At 48.3% G+C, this 20,002-nt stretch overlaps 1 long non-coding RNA gene across 8 annotated transcripts; it reads right to left on the reverse strand.

Moving 5' to 3' along the window:
* Window positions 1-4: 4 nt before the first annotated feature.
* Window positions 5-18,790, reverse strand: LOC106730431. Of its 8 annotated transcripts, none has more exons than XR_004315950.1 (6): window positions 18,146-18,790; window positions 17,910-18,033; window positions 16,711-17,001; window positions 5,774-5,933; window positions 3,698-3,927; window positions 5-3,212 (listed from the first exon to the last, which is right to left on the reverse strand). It is a non-coding gene; the product is annotated as an uncharacterized LOC106730431 (long non-coding RNA). The 8 variants fall into 8 exon arrangements; XR_004315947.1 differs by having other exon boundaries at window positions 13-3,212; window positions 16,711-16,862; window positions 16,951-17,001; window positions 17,910-18,780; XR_004315952.1 differs by lacking the exons at window positions 17,910-18,033; window positions 18,146-18,790 and adding an exon at window positions 17,419-17,881 and having other exon boundaries at window positions 13-3,212; window positions 16,711-16,862; window positions 16,951-17,004.
* Window positions 18,791-20,002: the final 1,212 nt, after the last annotated feature.

Here is a 20,002-nt window from a genome sequence, read left to right on the forward strand (position 1 = left end):
TTCTCTGTTGTAAATGAATTGTGCACCCAGCATCCCAGGTGGTCTTTGTGACCACAGGACACGATGGTACCCTGTGCTCGAGCCCCAGAGGGACTTCCCAGCTCCTCGGAGGACCCCCTGATGTCGGAGCGGGCCTGGCCCTCACAGACGGCCGGGCGTCCTCCTTTCGAAGTCACCCCCCTCACTGGACACCGACCTAGACAAGCCTTTCTGAGGCTGTGACCCGTCCAGACAAGGCGAGACCACGGTCCCGTGACCTGTCGGATCAGCCGCGGCTCAACCACAAGTGGCCACACACCCCCCTCTCCTGGCCAGGACGGGTCACTGCAGCTTCTGCGTAAGCCCAGCTTCAGCCTTGCCTGTGTCGCAGAAACCAGGCGCGATCCGGTCAGTCATCCAGCTGAGAGATCGCCTGCTTCCCGGCAGCATCAGCACTTTTGGTTGTTGGAGTCAATCCAGCTAAATAAAAAACGTTCAGTGGCGCAATGTAAAAAGGGAAAGACATTAAAGGAGTCACGGTCATAATATATATTCATATATGTACACATATAATACATACAGTGCTTTTCTGTCACTTACCCACACAAAAATGATATGGAAATGTCAGAAAAACAGTTATCTTTAAAAAAAATACATCAGAATGATTAAGGGGATAGAAGCAGGTGATGGCAAGAATGATTATGGGTCCCAAGTTCTCTGACTCAACCTTGATTTAAATCATAGTTGAAACTGAGAATCACAAGTTTCTCACCAAGTGAGAAAACCCTGAAAAGTGTGCTTTAGCAACACAAAGAGGTGGGTGGGCCGGCAGTTTTTTGTTTAGAAAGAAAAGAAAGAAGACTGTTGAATATTTGCCCAGTATTATATTAAAAAACAGGCTTTTGTATGTCTGTGTATCTCTTCCCACCTGTCAGTTTATTAAAAGGACAAAAACTTATCAATAAAAATGAAAGGTTCACCTTAGTCAGTTTCAAGGATCTGTAACCTTAAGATTCTGATTGTTACAAGAAACTACATTTTAAGCACATTGGTTGTAGAAAGTTGTATTTGGTTAAAGTTATAAACAGTCTTTTTCACAGGAGGCTGATTTTCATTAACTGCCTTGTCACAATGAACTATGAAAACCTCAAAGATTTTGCGTCGAGTAGGCTGTTAACTGTTAATATGGAACAGTGCGTTTTCTTATGAGCTACAAGCATTTAAAAATCCTCATTCCTCCTCACAGAAGTTACGATGCAAGTAAAATACATAAGTACTTCAGCAAATTGACTTTGATACACCATGAAAAAGTTCTGATCTTTGACAAACTGAAAGACAACAAAATCTAGGGGTGCGCAATCTCAAACCTAAATCTCAGCTTGTTCGACCCACACACCCTCCCTAACAGGTGTGCTGGGACGCACCTGGAGGCTCTGGGTTTCAGCCAGGTGTGTAGGAAATGACTGGGGGCGGGGTCAGGGACGGCGGCGCCCTGACCAGGCCTGGCACCCTCGCTGGGCACGGCTGGGGACAGTCTGAACTGGAGCGACCGAGCCCCACGGGGGCACCAGCGGGGAGGAAACCGAGTCGCTCACCCTGAAGCAGGTGGGTTGGGCCCAGGGCTGCCCAAGCACAGGGCTCACGCTGGAAGAGAAGGGCGATGTCACACAAGGGTAGAATTGAACCCATCACAGCTAACACGTCTCAGGTCATTTCCGGAACGGTCTGCAGAAATTCTGCGTTTCCAAATGAGGCTGAGTTCTTAGCAGGTTATTTACGAAGGAGACAAAAATGAAACGCAGTTCATCCTTAGACCCAGGCTCCTCCTGCGGTGTCCCCTCCCCTCACTCCAGACATGAGGGACTCAGAATTTCTCTCCCAAGTTGCCTGCACCTGCAGACAGCCTCGCCCTCCTCTTCCTGCGTCTGTTCTTGGGGGGTGAGGCCAGACACCTGTCTACGGCCTTAGGGCTGAAGGTGGCCGCGGGGCGGCTGCTTGCCAGGGCCGTGGACCCCAGGATGGCAGGAGAAGAGGAAGTGCCCCCCACCGTCCTGGGCAGTGCCTGGGGGCGGGGATCACCTCAGGGGCCACGTGCAGCCTCGAGGCTGAGGAGGAAGCTGCCTCCACAGAGAAAAGTGGGGACGACAGGGGCACTGGGCCCCACCCATGCTGCCACTCACCAGCGGACAGTTTCAGCCGTGTCCCTGCACATCTGTAACCGCAGGCTTGTCTTCAATACCATACTGTCCTGTACAGTGACCACTCAGCACGGGCGGTCACAGAGCCCTTGAAATGCGGCTGGCCACAGGGGAAGATGCTCTGACGGTAAACACACGGGATTGCAAAGGCAGTGCAGCAGAGAAGCGCGCGGACTCTCTCATCAGCGATTTCACGGTGATTACCTTTAAAACTAATATTTTGAAGCTACTGGTTGAAAAGATACTATCAAAATTCATTTCACCTGTTTCCATTTTTTTTACTGTTACTATTTAAAATGACTTCCTCTGACTGCTGTTAGATTTCTCCGAGACAGCGCTGATGGACACAAGTGCCGTGGCCATCTGTGCCGGTGCCCCCAGAGCAGTCCTAAATCACACCTAGTGTCCTTATGGTCCTTATGGAAGCTTCTGGCTTGGCACTTTTCCTGGATTTTTTTAATCTTTAAACGAAGTGGTCTAATAGGTGCGTTAGAGTGAGCTGGGGTGCGTCTTCGGCTGCACGCTCCGCCTGCACCGGGGCAGGGGGCGCCTGCGCGGTGGGCAGAGGCTGCTGTGCGGGCAGTTCTGCGGTAGCCTGTGTCTTCTCCTGGCTCTTTCCAGAAGCGGTTTTACTTACACCTCCCTCTCCAGGACACACGCACTTACAGATTAAACAAAACGCGACGTTCGCAAATACTCGTGCATTTTGACAGCTGCAGCCTCTCTTTGGATGGGAACCATGCTGCAGCTGGTGCGGACAGGCTGTGAGCCACCCTTGCGCCGCGACCAGATCCAGTGTGTCCAGTGCGTCCCTCACCGGGCTTTCTCAGGAAGAGCCTCACTTTTACCATGTCGCTGGCCTCCGCCCAAAATGAGTCATCATCTCAAGCGTCTTCCCCGGGGCAGAATTTCCTCTGCAATTGCTAAGTGCTTCGACATCTGGGGAGAATTTCCTGTTAAGAGTATTGGACGGCAACTTCTGGAGACACTGTGAACCAGAAGTGCCCAGCTGAGCTCTTTCTGAGTGGCTGACACCTGAAACCACGAAAAATAAATGTTGTTTTAAGCGAAAAAAAAAAATTCTGGTCCATAATTATGGTCCGTGGAGAGAAGTCAATGGAAACCACCAACAACTCCCACTTTGCTCATTCTGAATGCAGCTTGGAAAGTGGCCTGCAGACAATTTTATTTTAAAAAACTTAACATAATAATAAGATTATAAAATATTTTTGAAAAAAATGCCAGTGCCATCGTGTCAAAAAAAGTATGTCTAAAAATTTAAATGTTTGAATATGTACCAAGAATAATGATCCTTCTTATGTTATTTTAATGATCAGATAATCGATATAAAGTAGCTTAAATGTTTTCTTTAATATATGCTATTCTTTAAAGAAAATTTATATTTGAAATTTATTTTTAATGTAATTATTTTACAGGTCTACCACTATAATAAAACTGATGGGTGTTCAGTTCTTTTAAACTTAGAAACTCCTTTCATTCTCATAAGTGCCCCAGCCTACCTTTCGGTCACCAAGCCAGAGGCAATCGTCACCCGGCCCAGGGCCGAGTGGAGGTCGGATGCTGACTAAGTCCCAAGACTGCTGGGCCCGGTACATCCTTCCAGCCGCGTCCATCCTCCTGGGCTTCCCACGATGCTCCTCTTGCCGACTTCCCTTTGCATCATTTCGAATGCCTCCACCAGCAGCCCGAGTGCCACCGCACCTCCGCACTGCGCTGGAATGGCCGGTCACTAAGAACAGAAACATCAGCATGCACAATTTCTCACCCAATGTGTCTTTTCTCAACAGCATTCCTTTTAGAGACTTCATGGGACCAAAGAAAGGGTCCTTTTCTCTGAAATGACTAAATGACCTCAATTTAGCATTTTTATTACCTAGCAACTGTACCTTTCAAGTCAAAGATTACTAATTAAATCAAGGTCCTTAGTGCCATAACTTCTAATCAGTACCTAACTCACCAATACATGTTTTAAGTGTTAAACAAAATACAAAGTTTAATTTATTATGTTACAATTATGCTAATGACACTAATCTGCTATATTAATTTACCAAGACATCCTCACACAGCTAGGATGGCTTACAAGCGAGACCTGTGAGTGAACATGGTGACAGTGTACCTAGGAAGGTCGAAATCGAATTTCTTTTGTCATTTTGGGTTAGATTTACTGTAAGCTAATGTGGTCTTTTCAAATTACATATTTAGACCCTATTATTTAAAATATAAAATACAGGCTAATCAGTAAAAAGAATCTATCCTGCCTGAAGCTCCGAAGGACGTGGGGCGTCAGGTGAATTCAGAGAGCAAGGCTGACCAAGGCTCCAGCCTCTCAGTCCGGTTTCCTTTCTGAGCCTGTGCCGTGGCGCCCCCGCTCCTCACGCCGCAGCCGCCCCTGCGCCAGGACAGCACCCAGCGTCCCGTCCCGCCCGCCCGTACCGCGCCGCCACCGAGCTCCCCCGTCGGCCCCAGACCCACCAGCAGCAGCGTCCGGACCGCTCAGATCCCCCACAGCTCCCCGCAGCCCTGCTCTGTCTGGAGCCCGGGCACTGAAAGCCTGCTCCAGGGAGGCCCACTGCCGAGCTGCGACAGCCGTCCTAGTTAAAGAACTTAGAGCAATCGATGATCTGGGTGGATAGGGTTTTCAACTTTAAAGGAAAAAAGTCCTGCCCTGCTTTGATCCTAACAGCTGATCTCTTTTTTTGCTGCTTCGTTTAAGTTTCATAAATGATGCCGGCGGAGGCGTGGAGAGTCAACAGGATCACTGAACTGATAGGAACTGGTATAAACTTGTTATGTGTTGTTGTTCAGTATCACATAACACGTTATGAAGCACAGAGGAAGACTGTATCTTAGATCTGAACTCTGGCTCTGGCCCTAGCAAGTTGCGTGACCTGAGGCGGTTTACTAAAGGTTCTTGGAGTCCTCTCCCCACGAATAGTTAGGATTATGCTTGGTCACTTATAAAGGAAGCCCCAGAGGACGGTGACTTAACCAGGATGAACATGTTTATTTTTCGTGTGTAATTTACACTTTATTATTATTTTTTCTTGTTATAAATCTTGGTGATTGGGGCTATGTACATTGGAGGGAGCCTGTTTTGTAAAATTAGATTTGGAGTCACCTAATTTAAATTTATACTACTAGATCCGGAATTTCTCTTTCTATTGGATTTGAACACATAAACTCCACAGTCATTTGACTTCCTGAAACTTTCTATCCTGCTGCTCTTTAATCTTCAAGTTCTGAGTCTTGTGGTTTTTATCTTTAAGATTACCTAAAGGTCCAATACGGTGCCCAGGGCTCCAGCCATCACCTGCGTAGTCCCGCAGACAGAAAGAAGTGTCCACCTTTCTGAGTTTCCAGTCCTTCAGTACTAGTTAACTAGTACTAGTTAACAGTTGTTACCAAAATTCTCTCCATTGAAGTAACTGGTGTGGTTTCCACTTTCGGACTGTCCCCAACTGATCCAGTGGGAAAAATACCTTTGGGAGCGAGGGGCTGGGGCACAGAACGTGGCGCACCACTTCCTGGCTGTATGACTTATGGCAAATCCATCAGCCTAATCTTAATTTCCTCACCTGTAAAAGTGAGACGGTGCTGCCTGAAGCTGTGAGGACTAAGAGCTCAAATTCCGCAGAGCAGGTCCATTCACGAACATCGCATCTCAGACGTGAGGAAGTACAACGGTGTTTTTCTGTCAGAGGAAACTCTCCGGGAAGGCCTTCACGACCCTGCGGCCTTTATAGAAAGAACGAAGTAGAAATAAGCAGAAAGTAATTGTTTTCACCACAAGCCCCTCCATACTTGTTTGCATTTTCTACTGCAGGTGTATTCCTTTCATTTTATTTTTAAACGGCACAGACATTTTTCTGGGCAGTGGGCTGTGCCTCATTTTTGTGTTTGTATAATATTTTCTACTAAAAATGGGTGAATGCTTGACTCAGGCAGGTAAAGACGTGTTACAAACTTTCCACAGGCTTCGCAGATCCGGGTCTGGGGCAGGGTCCCAGGTCTCCTCCTGCCATCGCTGGTCCAGCTGCTGGCCCTTGGGAGCCGGCAGCCTCGGCGCCAGGGAGACAGGTGCCCAGCGTGTGACCAACAGGGCAATTCTCTGCCTCAGTAACGGTGGCTTTTAGTCACACAAGGATACTGCAGGTCTTTGCTAGATGAGGCATGTCCCTATGTAGTCTGCATTATTCTATGAAGCGTTATTCATTATTCCACATTTGTGTGAAAGACAATGCCTTCCGTAGCCTAGAAGCAGGATGCGGCTGGGGAGCTCACCAGGAAGAAGTGATGCAAACCATGCTTACCGACGGTGGTCCTTCTCGGAGTGCGGACGGAGAAGGGATGGGTTATATGTTAGCGAGCATCAGCTTGTGATTTAAGGGCATTAATTTAGTTAAGCAAATGTATGCGTGTGATTAAAATGCAATATTGCTGTGATTATAATACAATCAGCAAATTATTAAACTGCAACCCAAACGTAAACAAGTCCTATGTGTCTGCCAGGTGTCCTCTCATCTCATTATTTTAACTCAAGGCCATAAACTGGTTTTTAGTAAATGGATTCTTTCAGACCTCTCAGCTGTCACAGTGCTTTTCTTTTTCCTTTTAATTTGCCAACTGAAAGAAAATATCAGAGAGACCTTTTTAAGGAATGTAGTGTACCATTCCAAATATAATGTTTTTAAGTATACAAATCAGGGTTATCAATATTATTATACCAAATCTGATCTGTTAAAAGGAAAAAAATATATACGCACTAACATCGTGCTCACTTGCTTACAACACAAAGGTTAAGCACCATGGTGATGAGTGGTAAGCTGAACACAATTTTTGTAGTCGATAAATCAGTTTACAGATTAATTTTTTAAAGTTTACAGTATGTAAAGGTGCTCAGCACTAGCTTGGATATGATTATACTTTTAAAATATTTTAATGTAGGGGATTATTAGGTGTTAAAATTATTAAATCTCTAACATGTAACCATCACAACATGCACTTTTTAAAAAGTCATCCATGTTAACCACACCCCTGGCTTTCTTTGCTTTGCCCACAGTTTTAAAAATACCTGGCTGATAAGCTGAGTCTAAATCATTCGAGAAAGAAATAAACACTCTAAAATATCTCACCCACCATGTCCCAGTACATGCCCCTAAAAGGAAACCTAAAATATTTTTCACCAATAACCTCCTCCTTTTTATTTAACACTGCAGTGAGTTTTTTTTTGTTGTTTTTTTTTTTTTAACGGAGGCGCTGGGGCTTGAACCCAGGACCCCGTGCACGTTAAGCATGTGCTGTATCACTGAGCTACGCCCGCCTCCCCCCTGTGCTGTTTGATGTGAAGCATCTTCTCCAGGCCTCTGGACTCCTCCAGGCTTCCACAAGCTTTGCTCCTCCCTGGAAGGCTCTTAGCAGGGACTCTGACTGCAGCTGCAGTGGCGCAACATAGGCGCACCTGCCACCTTCAAAGGCTGAGACACAAAGAGCTCTTTCGTTTAAGGACACAGTGTCTCAGAACTGTTTTCTTGGACTAGGGGGGGTCCCGGGGGCGCTGACGGCATTGGAGGGTTTGCCCCAGACGGCCTGAGGGCCAGCACCGCCTGTCTCCAGGAAGGGCCTGGAGGCACGTTAAAGCTGACCTGGCTGTTGTGGGGATCGCAGTGTCTCCTTTCTGTATCTTCTCCTTTCAAATAACAATTTGCCAGGGCAAAACCAGAAAGGGTGAAACGGAATCTTTACTGCTTCTGATCTTTAAGCACTCAAAGGCTACATACGAAATCAACGTGTAGGTGTTATTAGGTATTCTGTCCTTTCCTTGTCATTCCTTTCCCAACACAAATTCTCATGGATTTACTTTTCCTACATGTTTGCTCTCTAATAAAATATCCTGTGGTTTACTTACTCATTCTGTGATTATTGGACGTGAGTCATTTACGGCTGGTAGCAATACATTGTACAATTACCTGTATACAAATTATGTCTTTGGAGTTAGTAAATAAAATGAATGGTTTAATCTATGAAACCAGAAGTTTGAAAATCGTAATATTAAAGAGAGAACTCACTGAATTGTAGGAACGCACTATGTGAAACAATGAAACTGTGTGCCCAGCAATGTTTCACCTGCCTTAACATGTATTGACTTTTAATCTTCAGAACAATCGAACAGAGGTGGAGCAACCCTTTTACAGATAAGGAAACGGAGCGTGGGTGTAGCTCAGTGGGAGAAGCATGTGCGCAGCACGCAGGAGGTCCTGGGTTCAATCCCCAGTGCCTCTGTTACAAAGCTAATTACCTCCCCACCAAAAAATAGCACAAAGGCCAGAGACGGGCACTCTTCAGTGTTGCTGGAATGGACAGAAAATTCCTTGGGCAGCTCGGGTTTCCAGGGCAGGCGCTGGGGCTGGGGTGGGAGTGAGACTCCAGGCTGGTGTTTCCCAAGGTGGCTCAGGCAGGCAGTAGAGGGGGCTCAGAGGGGACCTTCGTCACCTTGCGAACCACGCACATGGGCCTGGTGGCCAGGTCCTCGAGGCAGACGTGACCGGGGGAAGCAGCCCAGGTCGGGCTGTGATGCAGCCACATTCCAAAGCGGATTTCTCGTCCTAAATAAACACTACTCTGTAGGACGAAGGATTTTTCTCCAGAGGAGCAACAGCACGTATTTAGTAAATTCCCATTGAAAGTCACCCATAAGTTCTGCAGATGCCCTTCCTCATAGAGCCTGAAAGAAAGGAGGTCAGAATCCACGTTCACGCAGGACGCAGAGAGCCAGGGCCCTGGGGGTCGGGGGAGTGTGTCTGTGGCTCCCGGTCCATCAAGATGATAAAACATGCCTTCACTTTGTTCTGTTCTCCCTTCCTCTCGCCCCTAAAACAGGAATTTCATTTCTCAGTCACCTCCCCCCCCCATAAGGTGAAAGAGAAAGACAGACAAGAATAAACAGTACACCTGAAACACTAACATTGCAAGTCAACCACACTTCAGTAAAAAATAAAATTAAGAGATAACAGAATAAACAGAACCCTCCACCCCCTTGAGGCCACGCTGACTACCTGGCACCTGCAGGGCGAGCTCCCCACGGCCCTCCCTCCCGGCCCTCAGGGTCGGCACAGCTGCCCTGCGGCGGCGTCTCGGAGGCAGCTGCGGACTCCCAGGCTCAGAGAGGGACCGTCCAGCAACGCCCACCTGGTGCTGGGCAGACAGGGACAGGGCGGTCCCGTCGGCCTCCCCTCAGCCTCCCCGGGCCCCCTTCTGCTGGGATGTTCTTGGAAAGCTGTCTCATTTGGCTCAGGCTGATGTAACAAAAATACCACAGACTGGGAAGTTTGAATAAGAGAGAGTTAAGAAGCCGGGAGCTCCAAGGCCAAGGCGCTGTCTATCTGGGTCCTAGTGAGAACCCCCGCTGGCCTGCAGGCATCTGCCGTCTCACCGTGTGCCCGCTGCTGGAGGGCGACGGAGACCACTGCCCAGCTGTCTCTCCTTTTAAGGGCACTAATCCCATTCACGAGCCCCCACCCCCCTGGGCAAGTTACCTCCAAAGGCCCCAAGTCACCTCGGGGGCCAGGACTCCATGCAGGAATTCGGGGGACACAGTCCCCAGCAGAACCCTCGCACCGAGTGCACAGTAGCTAGAAAGTGAGGTGGACCAGGATAGCCCCCACCCCTCATCAGCACCAGTGACAGGGAAGGTACAGAGTCAGCTTTGCTTCAGACGCCGTTGAGTGACACGGCCTTCACATCGGGTGTGTGATGTGAGCTGCACCAACCACCTCGGGGTGAGTGTATTTTTTTAGTGTCTTAAACCTGAGTCCTGACCAACTGAAAATACGCAGCACTCACTCCTTTCAGTTTCTGTATTTTGGTTCTTTAAAATACCAGCTTGTATGTTGTATTGCTCTGTGGTGCAGAAAATGGCTGCTTTAAGTGTGTACGTACATATTTAAGTCTTAATGCAACGTATGTAACGTCTGACTGTGAATTAAGAGGTTTTCCTCTCAATTCAGTGGCGGAGAAAATTAGCTTCATAAAAACGATCTAGGATGGAGGCGTTTCGGTTCCATGTTTCAAGAAAGAAAAGTAATGAGCCTCCAGGATCATTAAACTCTTAATAAAAAGTTCTTCTGTGGAAACATTATTATTATTTTAAATCGTGAAAACATCTTTAAAGCCAATAAAATGCTACGTAGGTTTGGAAAAAGTGAGTCACTTGGAGAGTGTGAACGTGACTGACATGCTCAGAGCTTTACTCACTGCCTAACGTCGACCAGTCCAGGAAGGGCGGGCGTGTCGCTGAAGCAGGCGAGCAGTGGGGACCCTGGCTGGCAGCACCCCGGAAGCCTCGTGTATGACCGGGGACTCCGGGGGTGTCTTTCCCTCATTCACACGTTTACTCCCTTCACAAAAGTCTGTTTGGAGTTGGTTCAATAAATAAGCCAAGGTCTCTGCCTGCCAGTCATGAGAAAGTCACGGGGAGGACCACGGGCCAGTCCTGCTGTGGGCGGTGGCGCCAGCACACAGAAAGCAACCTGTGGGTGCCCACGGGGAAGGGGATGGGGAGGAGTTTGGGGTTAGCGGACACTAACCCCTGTGTACAGAACAGATCAACAACAAGACGCTGCTGCAGAGCACAGGGAACTGTATTCAGTTTCTTGTAACGAGCTGCAGTGGAGAAGAATCTGAAAAAGTACACATGCATGTGTGTAACCGAGCCGCTCTGCTGTACACCTGAAACTAACACTGTAAATCGACTACACTTCAATAAAAATAAGAATTTTTAAAAGTATATAGAAAAAGAACATGAAAATGAATGCGTGTATGTGTATGTGTGACTGAAACATGATGCTGTGCACCAGCAGTTGACACGACACTGCTGCATGAGAGGCGAAAGGGGGGAGCCAGTAGCGGGGGTGTGGGGGGGTCACGTGTCCCCGCCCTGGGGGCTCCTGGAGGTGAGTCCTGGGAGGGCCCCGGTGCGATGCTGAAGTGGAGGCGGCTGGCTTGCTCCACGGTGACAGCCGGGGTGCTCGCTGGGCGGGGTCCCGGGGCGGCCTCCCTGGGCTTTACACGGATGTCTCAAAAACTATCACTGAACATGAGACCCTCCTAAATTCCTCCATGTCCCTCAGTTTCCCTCCCAGCCTCCAGCTTTTAGTCCTTTCCCTTCCATCTCTGGTTCAGAAGGAGCTGAAAGACTGGAAACAATTGGGGGGGGGGGATAATTAGGTTTATTCACTTATTTATTTTTAGACGAGGTACTGGGGATTGAACCCATGAACCCACTTGAGCTATACCCTCCCCTGCCCTGGAAACAATCTTAAATTATCTGTTTTTGCCTCGAATTTAACTTAAGCCAATAGCCACCAAGCCAGATGTGCTGAGATGGCGTCACAGGAGCACAGAGAGCGGAGTGGCAGCCTCTGCTTGGACAGAAGGAGGAGGAGGAGGCGTCCCACAGGTGAGAAGGCTTACAGGTGAGAGGCTGCTCACGCTACTGGCTGCCCCGCCCCGTCAGAGCACGTCCGTGTGCTGCGCAGGGAACGCAGGTGCACCCCGGGCTCTGCTGGAAGGACTGGGAAAGAAGTCGGGGCTTTAAAGTCCTATAAAACGTCAAATGCAAATAAAATGGGTAACTTTTCCCAGAAAGTTTCTGTCAGTGGCATCGCATCCGTCACTTACTAGACATGCGCAATTTGACGTGCAAAGGTGTCGGTGCACCTGGTACCCCTGGGCACGGGTAGTAACCAGCCCATCGGCGTACGGGGGCACATGTCTGTTCCCTTAGATTTAGGAGGTCGGTGCCAACCAGCTACCCAGGACGTTGCTGCCTGAGCTGCTTCCGTGGTGTCGCTGGGTGTCCACCGTGTTACTTGCCCTTGATAAACTTTGGAGCTAGAGAAAACTGACCAGCGTGATTAAAGTCACACGTGTGGCCATGAGACGACGCAGAGCTAAGCGACCCCCTTAGAAACTGACCGAGCCCCTTGGCGTGGCGTTGGCCTCTCCCGCTGCTAACTAAGGCATGTGCTAACTCACTCTGCAGGCCAAAACCACAGACCCCGCGTCATCCCGCCTCCAGGGAGGGAAGAGAAAGGAACGGACAGGAGGGGTGAGAGGAGAGGTCTGCTTTGCAATAAAACAGAGTAGCCGACAAGGAAGGAAGAGCCGTGCCAACAACGTCACGTTCACAAAGTCGCTTCATCAGAGCTCAGTCTGTCGACTCCCTTCAGGACTCTTTGGGGTGGCGGAACTCTGAAATCCTCTCCAAAACTCCTGTGTACAGAAATCTTAGGACGGGTGCGAGTTCCTCTTCACTTAATTTTTTTTTTTTTTTAGTATCAGTCACCGCCTCCCCGCAAAAAAAAAAAACAGACAGCTCTTCTGACTCACTGTGACTTAGTAATACACGTCTCTCCTGTTTTATAAATTAACCCTCGAACCGCCTTATTCCTCTGGGCACGAGCCCTGAAGTTTGCAGCCTTGCCACCAGGGGGCAGTGGATCTCCTGCTTCAAGTAATCCAATCTCATTCTTTCTTGAGACCCAAATTCAACCAAGGATTTTGTGCAAATTCTGTGTGGGAATCCAGTGCATAAGTCCATGAAAGCTGGTAACCTAGTATACGTGGAGGGTACATCTGGCCCAGACCCCAAGGATGGTCTGACACTGAGTCACTGCCCCACAGTCCTTCTGGAGTGGACAGAGAGGGACAGAAGTTTCTGTGAAGTGGGTACCATGTTGGTCCTCTTCCCAGCAACTGTAAGGTTTCCACTCTCAGCACCAAGTCACTATATTCCGTCCACAGACCTTTGGTCTTGGAGTCAAACCCCTGGGGGGGGACCAGCACCACCCTGTAAGCCTTCAGCCTGACCCGCATCTCGGGGTCCCAGCTGTGTCTGGCATATTCGCTCCTTCCAGGATGTCAGAGTGGATGGAAGTCCACTTGTGTTTCCAGCAGTCTCAGTACACTGGGGGGTGGGGGGACAGGAACAGCTCCGTGGTGACAGTAATGTAACTGCTCCATTTCAGGGGGAGTGGAAGCCAGGGTCCCCGAGGGTCTCCCGGTGCCAGACTGCACCACGGGCTGACTCTGGGACTCCGACTTACCCTCCTCACCCCTGAAATGGGGCCACAGCCCTGCTGCCGGGGAGCACTGAATGGATGCTGTGTGCGTGGGAACGGGGTAAACTGCCCGGCCCCGTGCCTGACAGCACCCGGCCAGCTTCAGCCGACACTCTAGACTTGCAGACTCAGCGACAGACCCCAGGAGCTCGAAAATCTCACTCTCAACTCTAGCCAAATTTACGGTGAGGCTCGAAGCCAGGCCCACGACCCCCAGAGCCGTTCCTTCCATGTTCTTGCCTCACTGTCTGTCCTGTGCTGAGAAAACCCTCAGCGATGAGTTTGCCCATCTAGGCATCACTCCTGCCTCTCACATGTACAGTTTCATTCTGGTGTTCCTCTTCTAAATTTCCTCTCGTCGAGTGGCTCTTAACTTTTTTGAGGTCACATATGCTTTGAACATCTGATGGAAGTTCTGCACTATTTCCACCCCCAGAACAAATGCCAAGACAATCTTGGACATAACTTCAAGAAGGCTACACGCTCCCAAACGTCTTTCATGGAACCTACATTAAGGAAGTCCACTCTAACTCCTCTTTTACTAAATACCTTATTCTTTAAGTCACTTTCAACGTTCAGCTGGCTGCCAGTAATACCAAATGTTTGTGCCCCCCCCCCACCAATGTACATACTGAAGTCCCAGCCCCCAATAAATTTCTGTGGCGGCCCAAGCTAAACAGTGCCCCAGCCACACCTATTCACAAACTAACTTTCCGTGCAAACTTACGTTTATGTTTTATGTTTTATTTTTAGTAAACTCATGCTTGTGAAAAATTGAAGTATAGAGAAAAGTAAAACTAAATTAGCAATTTACTTCTTTACAGATCAAAGATCACTACTCTAAAAGTTTTAGTGTGCCTTCTAAAATATGATTTTGCTCTGTTCATATATAACTTTATGCACTTTTTCAGATTACACTATATAAAAACATTTCTCAATTTGCTGGATTAACATAGCTTCATTACATTCCTCCAAATGTAAACATTTCCCAATTTAGGTTATTTTCAATTTTTTGGTATTAATTTTTTAATATATTTGATGTCACTCTTTTTTATACTTTCATTTAAGTGTAGTCAGTTTACAATGTGTCACTTTCTGGTGCACAGCACAACGCTTCAGTCATAGAGGAACATACGTATATTCATTTTCATATTCTGATGTCACTCTGAATGAGTCACAGTATGGGATCATTGGATGCAATCTAAGATTTTTTTCAAGGCTTTTTGATACATTCTGAAAAATCATTTTTCTAAGTAGGAAAATAAATTTTTTTATCTTTTATAAGCAGTTCATACATGTGAGATATGTGCATGTTTTTTGCTGCGTATGTTTCCAACATGCATGAATTTCAGTTTTCATGATTTGATTAAATAATACTAGTTCAACACTGTTACAAAGACTGCAGGTAAAGAGCTGACTTTACCCAAAAAGAGGCCTGGCCTTCAGTCCCCGGCTCCTGGGGGGGAACCTCTACACCGCTGGGATTTCTGGAGCAAGAGGAGTGTCTCATTGGACCCCAAATAACATTGACAGTTTGTGGAGCTATTATTGAAATCAGTATATTATTGAAATATTATATTATATTGTGGAAATTAATATTTTTAAAGTTAGGGTGCTAACTGTAACCTCTAGGGCAACCACTAAGAAAATAACTCCAAAATTACAGCAAAAGAGACAAGAAATGAAGTTAAACGGTACAATAGGAAACACCTACATAATATAAGAAAGGTGTGAATGAGGGCTAAAGCGGGTAAGGAGTGGGAGAGATGAGGGAAACACACAGCAACATAGCAGAAATAAACCTTATCCGTAATCACGGCCACTGGAAGCTGATTCAGCCCTCCACCTGAAAGGCAGAGATTGCTAAAATGGCTGAAAAAAATCATGACCCAACCCCATGCTATTTATAAGAGACACTGTTTAGGTTCAGAAACACAAATGGGTTGAAAGCAAAAGGGGGTAAGAGACATAGTGCAAGAACAGGGATCGAAAGGAAAACGGAGCGGCTACCCTCATACCCAACACGGTGGAGAGAAAGAATGTCTTGTATTGATAAACAATCAGTCAGTCAGGAAGACGTAATTATTGACAAGGAAATAAAGTAATAACAAATAGGTAAATTCCTACAGACAGAAAGGCCGCCAGAAGCTGGAGGGGGCAGTGAGAAGGGGGTTCCTTGGGGGGGGACTGTAAAATACCTCAAATGAGACTATGCTGCCAACATGCTGTAGCTGCGAACACACCAAAAACTATTGGACTGTACCCTCTGAAAGGGTTTATGGTTTATGAACTAAATGACAAGAAAGTTGTTATAAAAACGGAGAAAGCGAAGGCTTCTCAGTGTTGGCATGCAGGTAAATGTGCAGAGTGCCCACCTCCCGCTCCTCGCCTGCTCTTAACAGATAACGCTGACTCTCCCCTTTGCTGAGTGAGCCCTGCTGGCCCCACCAGTGCCCGTGTGTCAGGCTGTCCACAGGGTGCGGGAAAGCAAGACGTGTGATGCTCTTCCTGCAGCAAGGAACACAGTGATGGAAAGACGAGCTGTCGCATGGTGTCATCCAGCAGCTCCCGGGGGCACCTGAGTGAGCCGTCATCTCCTGGGGAGAACAGGGGCGGAGGACCCCTACCATTCTTAGGTTCTCCAGGACAGACTGTTTCTGGTGGGGATTCACCCTGATGGAAACAGAGGCGTCTTCTCAGCTACATGGCGAACAGCCAGCTGCAAATTACTACCCCGTAAAAGGCATCACCTAAAGTGCCACGCTTGGGACTGGCCCCTTATGTGTCTCTAAATTTGTTGAAACAGGCAGACATGCAGAACTCCGGGACGTGGATACACATGTCCGCATATGTGCCCTACGCATGGGAAGCTTCCTTCTTTATTTTATTTGATTTTTTTGGTGGGGGGCTTCCTTCTAAAATGTGATCTTATTTCCCTCTCTGAATGTCTCCACCACTTTCAATACCGAAGCTGTTTAGCGATCATGTCACAGTGCCTTGGCAGAGAGGTGAATTTATATTTGGAAAAAGCTCATGTGACAGTCCTGTGATGTGGAAACAGCCTCAATGTTACTGTAAGCATCTGCTGGTCCTAAAGTCCGTTTGGCCGTCGTGTGGGGAGGTTGGGGAGAGCCATCTTCACGTCTGTCTGCTGTCCCTGAGCTTCCAGTCTGTGGCTTCAATGTTTCTGTTAACTTTGTTTATGAGCACGAGACAGTCACCAAAATTTCAGATAAAGAACCAACTGATACAGTGGAAACAAGTCGTACATTCACTCAGAATTTGAAAACCAGACTTTTTTTTAAACCTTCTTGCAATGCTTACAATGAAGCAACACTTAATCAGACTTTGTATACAAAGCGCTGTGTGTTAGGAGGAAGCACGCGGCCACTTACCATCATTCCATCTGGGATCCAGCAGACGCGGAGTGCACAGAGCAGCACTGGGAGAGCCCCCTCTCTCCCCACGTCCTCCGGGTTCTCGCAATCCCTGTGTAAAGCCTCCCTCCGCCTCCTTGCGGGGCTGTGCTCCCTTCGCTGCGTCATCCCTGGGGAAAGTGTGTGGACTTTGTGCTTACATAACGCCTGTCCCTTCTCTTCTCTCCTACTGAAGTTCACTCACAGAGGTTTGCTCACCCTTTCTGGCCTGAGCGCAGCCCCTGCTCACCGACAGCTCTCAGGACACAGCTGCTGAGTGAATAAACAAAAGTGCATTCTAAGGGTTGGGGGAGGCGGTACAGCTCAGTGGTAGAGCACGTACTTAGCGTGCACAAGGTCCTGGGTTCAACCCCCAGCACCTCTATTAAAACAAAACAAAAACAGCAACAATAAGAAAGCTAATTTTAGGCTATGAACGCAAAACGTTGTAACCTTTAGCTCCCTGGTTACAGGTGGACAGGAAAGTCAATGAATTCGAAGCCCGTCCCCCTCTGCCCCCAGGCAAACACCCTGACTCTAGTCCAGAGGGACAAGTGTGCCCCATTCAGCTACTCCGAAGCCCAGAGATGTGCCCTGGACAGGGGAACGTCGATCCCCAATGCAGGGTAATTTATCCAGGGTCAGAGAGAAGCAGAGAAGCAGAAAGGTGTGACCGGTAGCAGTTACCACGTGGCGAAGAGTGACGGGTGGAAGCTGGGCCGGGGTTATTTTAAACCCTCTCGTAACTGCGTGTTATTTGAGCTCCGGGAGGGGAGGGCCACTTGCTTGGTGACATTCCATCCGCTTTCGCCTGCCTTCCGGAGCAGCTGCACGTCACCAGCCGGGCTGCCCGGCTTCCCCGCGACTCAGGAGCGCAGGGCCGCGCTGGGCCTCCCCGCGGCCGGTGCTGCGGCCGCGCGCCCGCCCGCAGGAGGGCCGCCTCCCCGCCCGCCGGGCAGCTGCTCCGGACGGTGTTCTCGGTTCTGATCTACGCGCACTTGCATCCCCGAGATTTCAGTTGCCGTAGACTAGGTATAAACGAATCACTGTGCTGTGCACAAGAAATCAACACCGCGTCCTAAACTGACTATAATTCAAAATAAATAAGAACAAAAAATAAAAAGCACCCCGAGGCGTCAGTTGACAGTAAACGTAACTGCTATAAACGCAACACGTACCGAAGCACGGGAAACGTCGCGAGGCTTGTCCGCACAGGCTTCCCGGCTGCGGCCCTCTCTCTGCGGAGGCGTGTCCGGCACCCCAGGTGCGGGGAGGACACCCTTCACTTGGGACGTTTATCTCCTGCTTTCGGGGAGACAGAGAGGACAGAGTGTTCTTGCGCTGGCCATTTCTGAAGTAACTTTAATTGAAAAATAATCAATATGCCCTTGAGATCCATTTGGGGGCAGCCCACCTGCGCCCCAGACAGTCATGGGGGCGGCGCCCCCAGGAATGAGATGAGTGCCTTGGAGAAGAAACCCGGAGGGCCCCTTCGCCCGGGGACGGGGACGAGGGAACGGCTGCCGCCGGAGCCCGGACCGGCGCGCCTTGAGCGCGCACTCCCAGCCCCGGAGCTGGCACGCGCCCGCGGCTGCTCCCCTCGCGCGCAGCGCCGCTCCCGGACGCGCCCGCCGCGAGGGGTTTCCAGGGCGGGGTCAAGGCCTCCGGTGCGGCTGCGGGCGCTTCTCATTTCTGTTACATGAGGCGGATAAAACATTTCTTTCTCAGGAAGCATGAGCTTTCCTCCCTAGATAAGAAAGAAGAAAGTCACAGGTTTGTAATTTCTCCAAGTCAAAAAGGAAAAATGTTTTTGAGTCCCTTCCCCTCCCTCAGGGCTGGATGAAGGTCCTTGGCCTCCTGCACCCTCCAGGGCACCGGACTGTGCTGACGTTTTCGCTGTCCAAGTCCAGAAGTTTGGGAACTCGAATTACTCTGAGCTAAATGTGAAGACAGGGTCTCTAGCAAAGCAAGGTCAGGAGCGCCACACAGCTGTCTTCCCCCGGGCCCCCCACTGTCCTAGAGGCCTGGGTGGGCCCCTCAGACCCCCAGACCAGGCTCCTCCAGGGCCCCCGCCCGTCACAGCTCCCACTCTGGGTGCATCTGCACAGACTCTGCTGGACACCCTTCTGGGGGCCTATTTTAAAAACAAAGGCAACCTCTGGTTTGGCCAAGTTTTAAAAAAAAAATGGGATTGAAGGAAGGCAAAGTCCTAGCCATAGATGGAAACAGAAAATATCTACCTTTCATTTCTTTTCTTTGTTTTGTTTTGTTTTGTTTTTGCTGGATATTTAGTAAAACTTTTAAATCAAGAAGGAAATATTTTTCCTGATACAAAATTTTCTTGAGATAGTCTATCAAAAATTTCCTCTCTCATTTTTTTTTAACTTTTGGTTGTAGTACATCTGAAACCCCTATTATTTTGATATGGGACCTCCTTCTTCTAATTCTGGTACATTCCTCACTCTTATTTTCCTTCTCTTCATTTTTTATTAACTATAATTGACATAAAGCACTGTATTCATTTTAAGTGTACAACATAATGATTTGATATATGTCTGTGTTGCCAAATGATTAACACAGAAAGTTTAGTTAACACCCATCGCTGCACATAGTTCCATTTTCTTCTCTTGGGACGGGAACTTTTAAAATCTACTCTCTTAGTGACCTTCAAAAATGCAACAGCTTTGTTGAGCAGAGTCACCATGCTCTACATGACACCCCAGGACTTACTTCTCTTGTACCTGGAAGTTTGTACCTGTGACATCTTCACCCAATTCACTCCCACTCCACCCTCTTCTGGCAACTCTCAATCTGTTCTCTGTACCTATGAGTTTATGTTTGTTTTGTTCTGTTGCTTTGGTTTTGGGGGGTTCTCCGTGTAAGTTAGTTATATGGTATGTTTGTTATGACAAATCCACAGGAACTGAGATAGTGCCTATGTTTGGAGACAGGGCCTTTCTTTTTTTAAATTTCTTTTCAGCATGTGTGCGTTTTTTTGTTTGTTTTTTGTTTGTTTGTGTGTGTGTTTGTTTGTTTGGAGGGGTAATTAGGTTGCTTTTTGTCTTTTTCTTTTCATGGAAGTGCTGGGGAGTGAACTAGGACCTCGTGCATGCTAAGCATGTGCCCTGCCTCTGAGCTGTACCCTCCCCCCAGGGTCTTTAGATTTAAAGACAGGGTCTTTGCAGAGCTAAGTTAAAATGAGTCCTTTAGGGTGGGCCCTAGTCCTACCCGACTGGAGTGCCTACAAGAAGAGGAGCATGAGCGCAGACTC

Source organism: Camelus ferus, chromosome 29, assembly GCF_009834535.1.
Source record: "Camelus ferus isolate YT-003-E chromosome 29, BCGSAC_Cfer_1.0, whole genome shotgun sequence".
NCBI classification, from domain to species: domain Eukaryota; kingdom Metazoa; phylum Chordata; class Mammalia; order Artiodactyla; family Camelidae; genus Camelus; species Camelus ferus.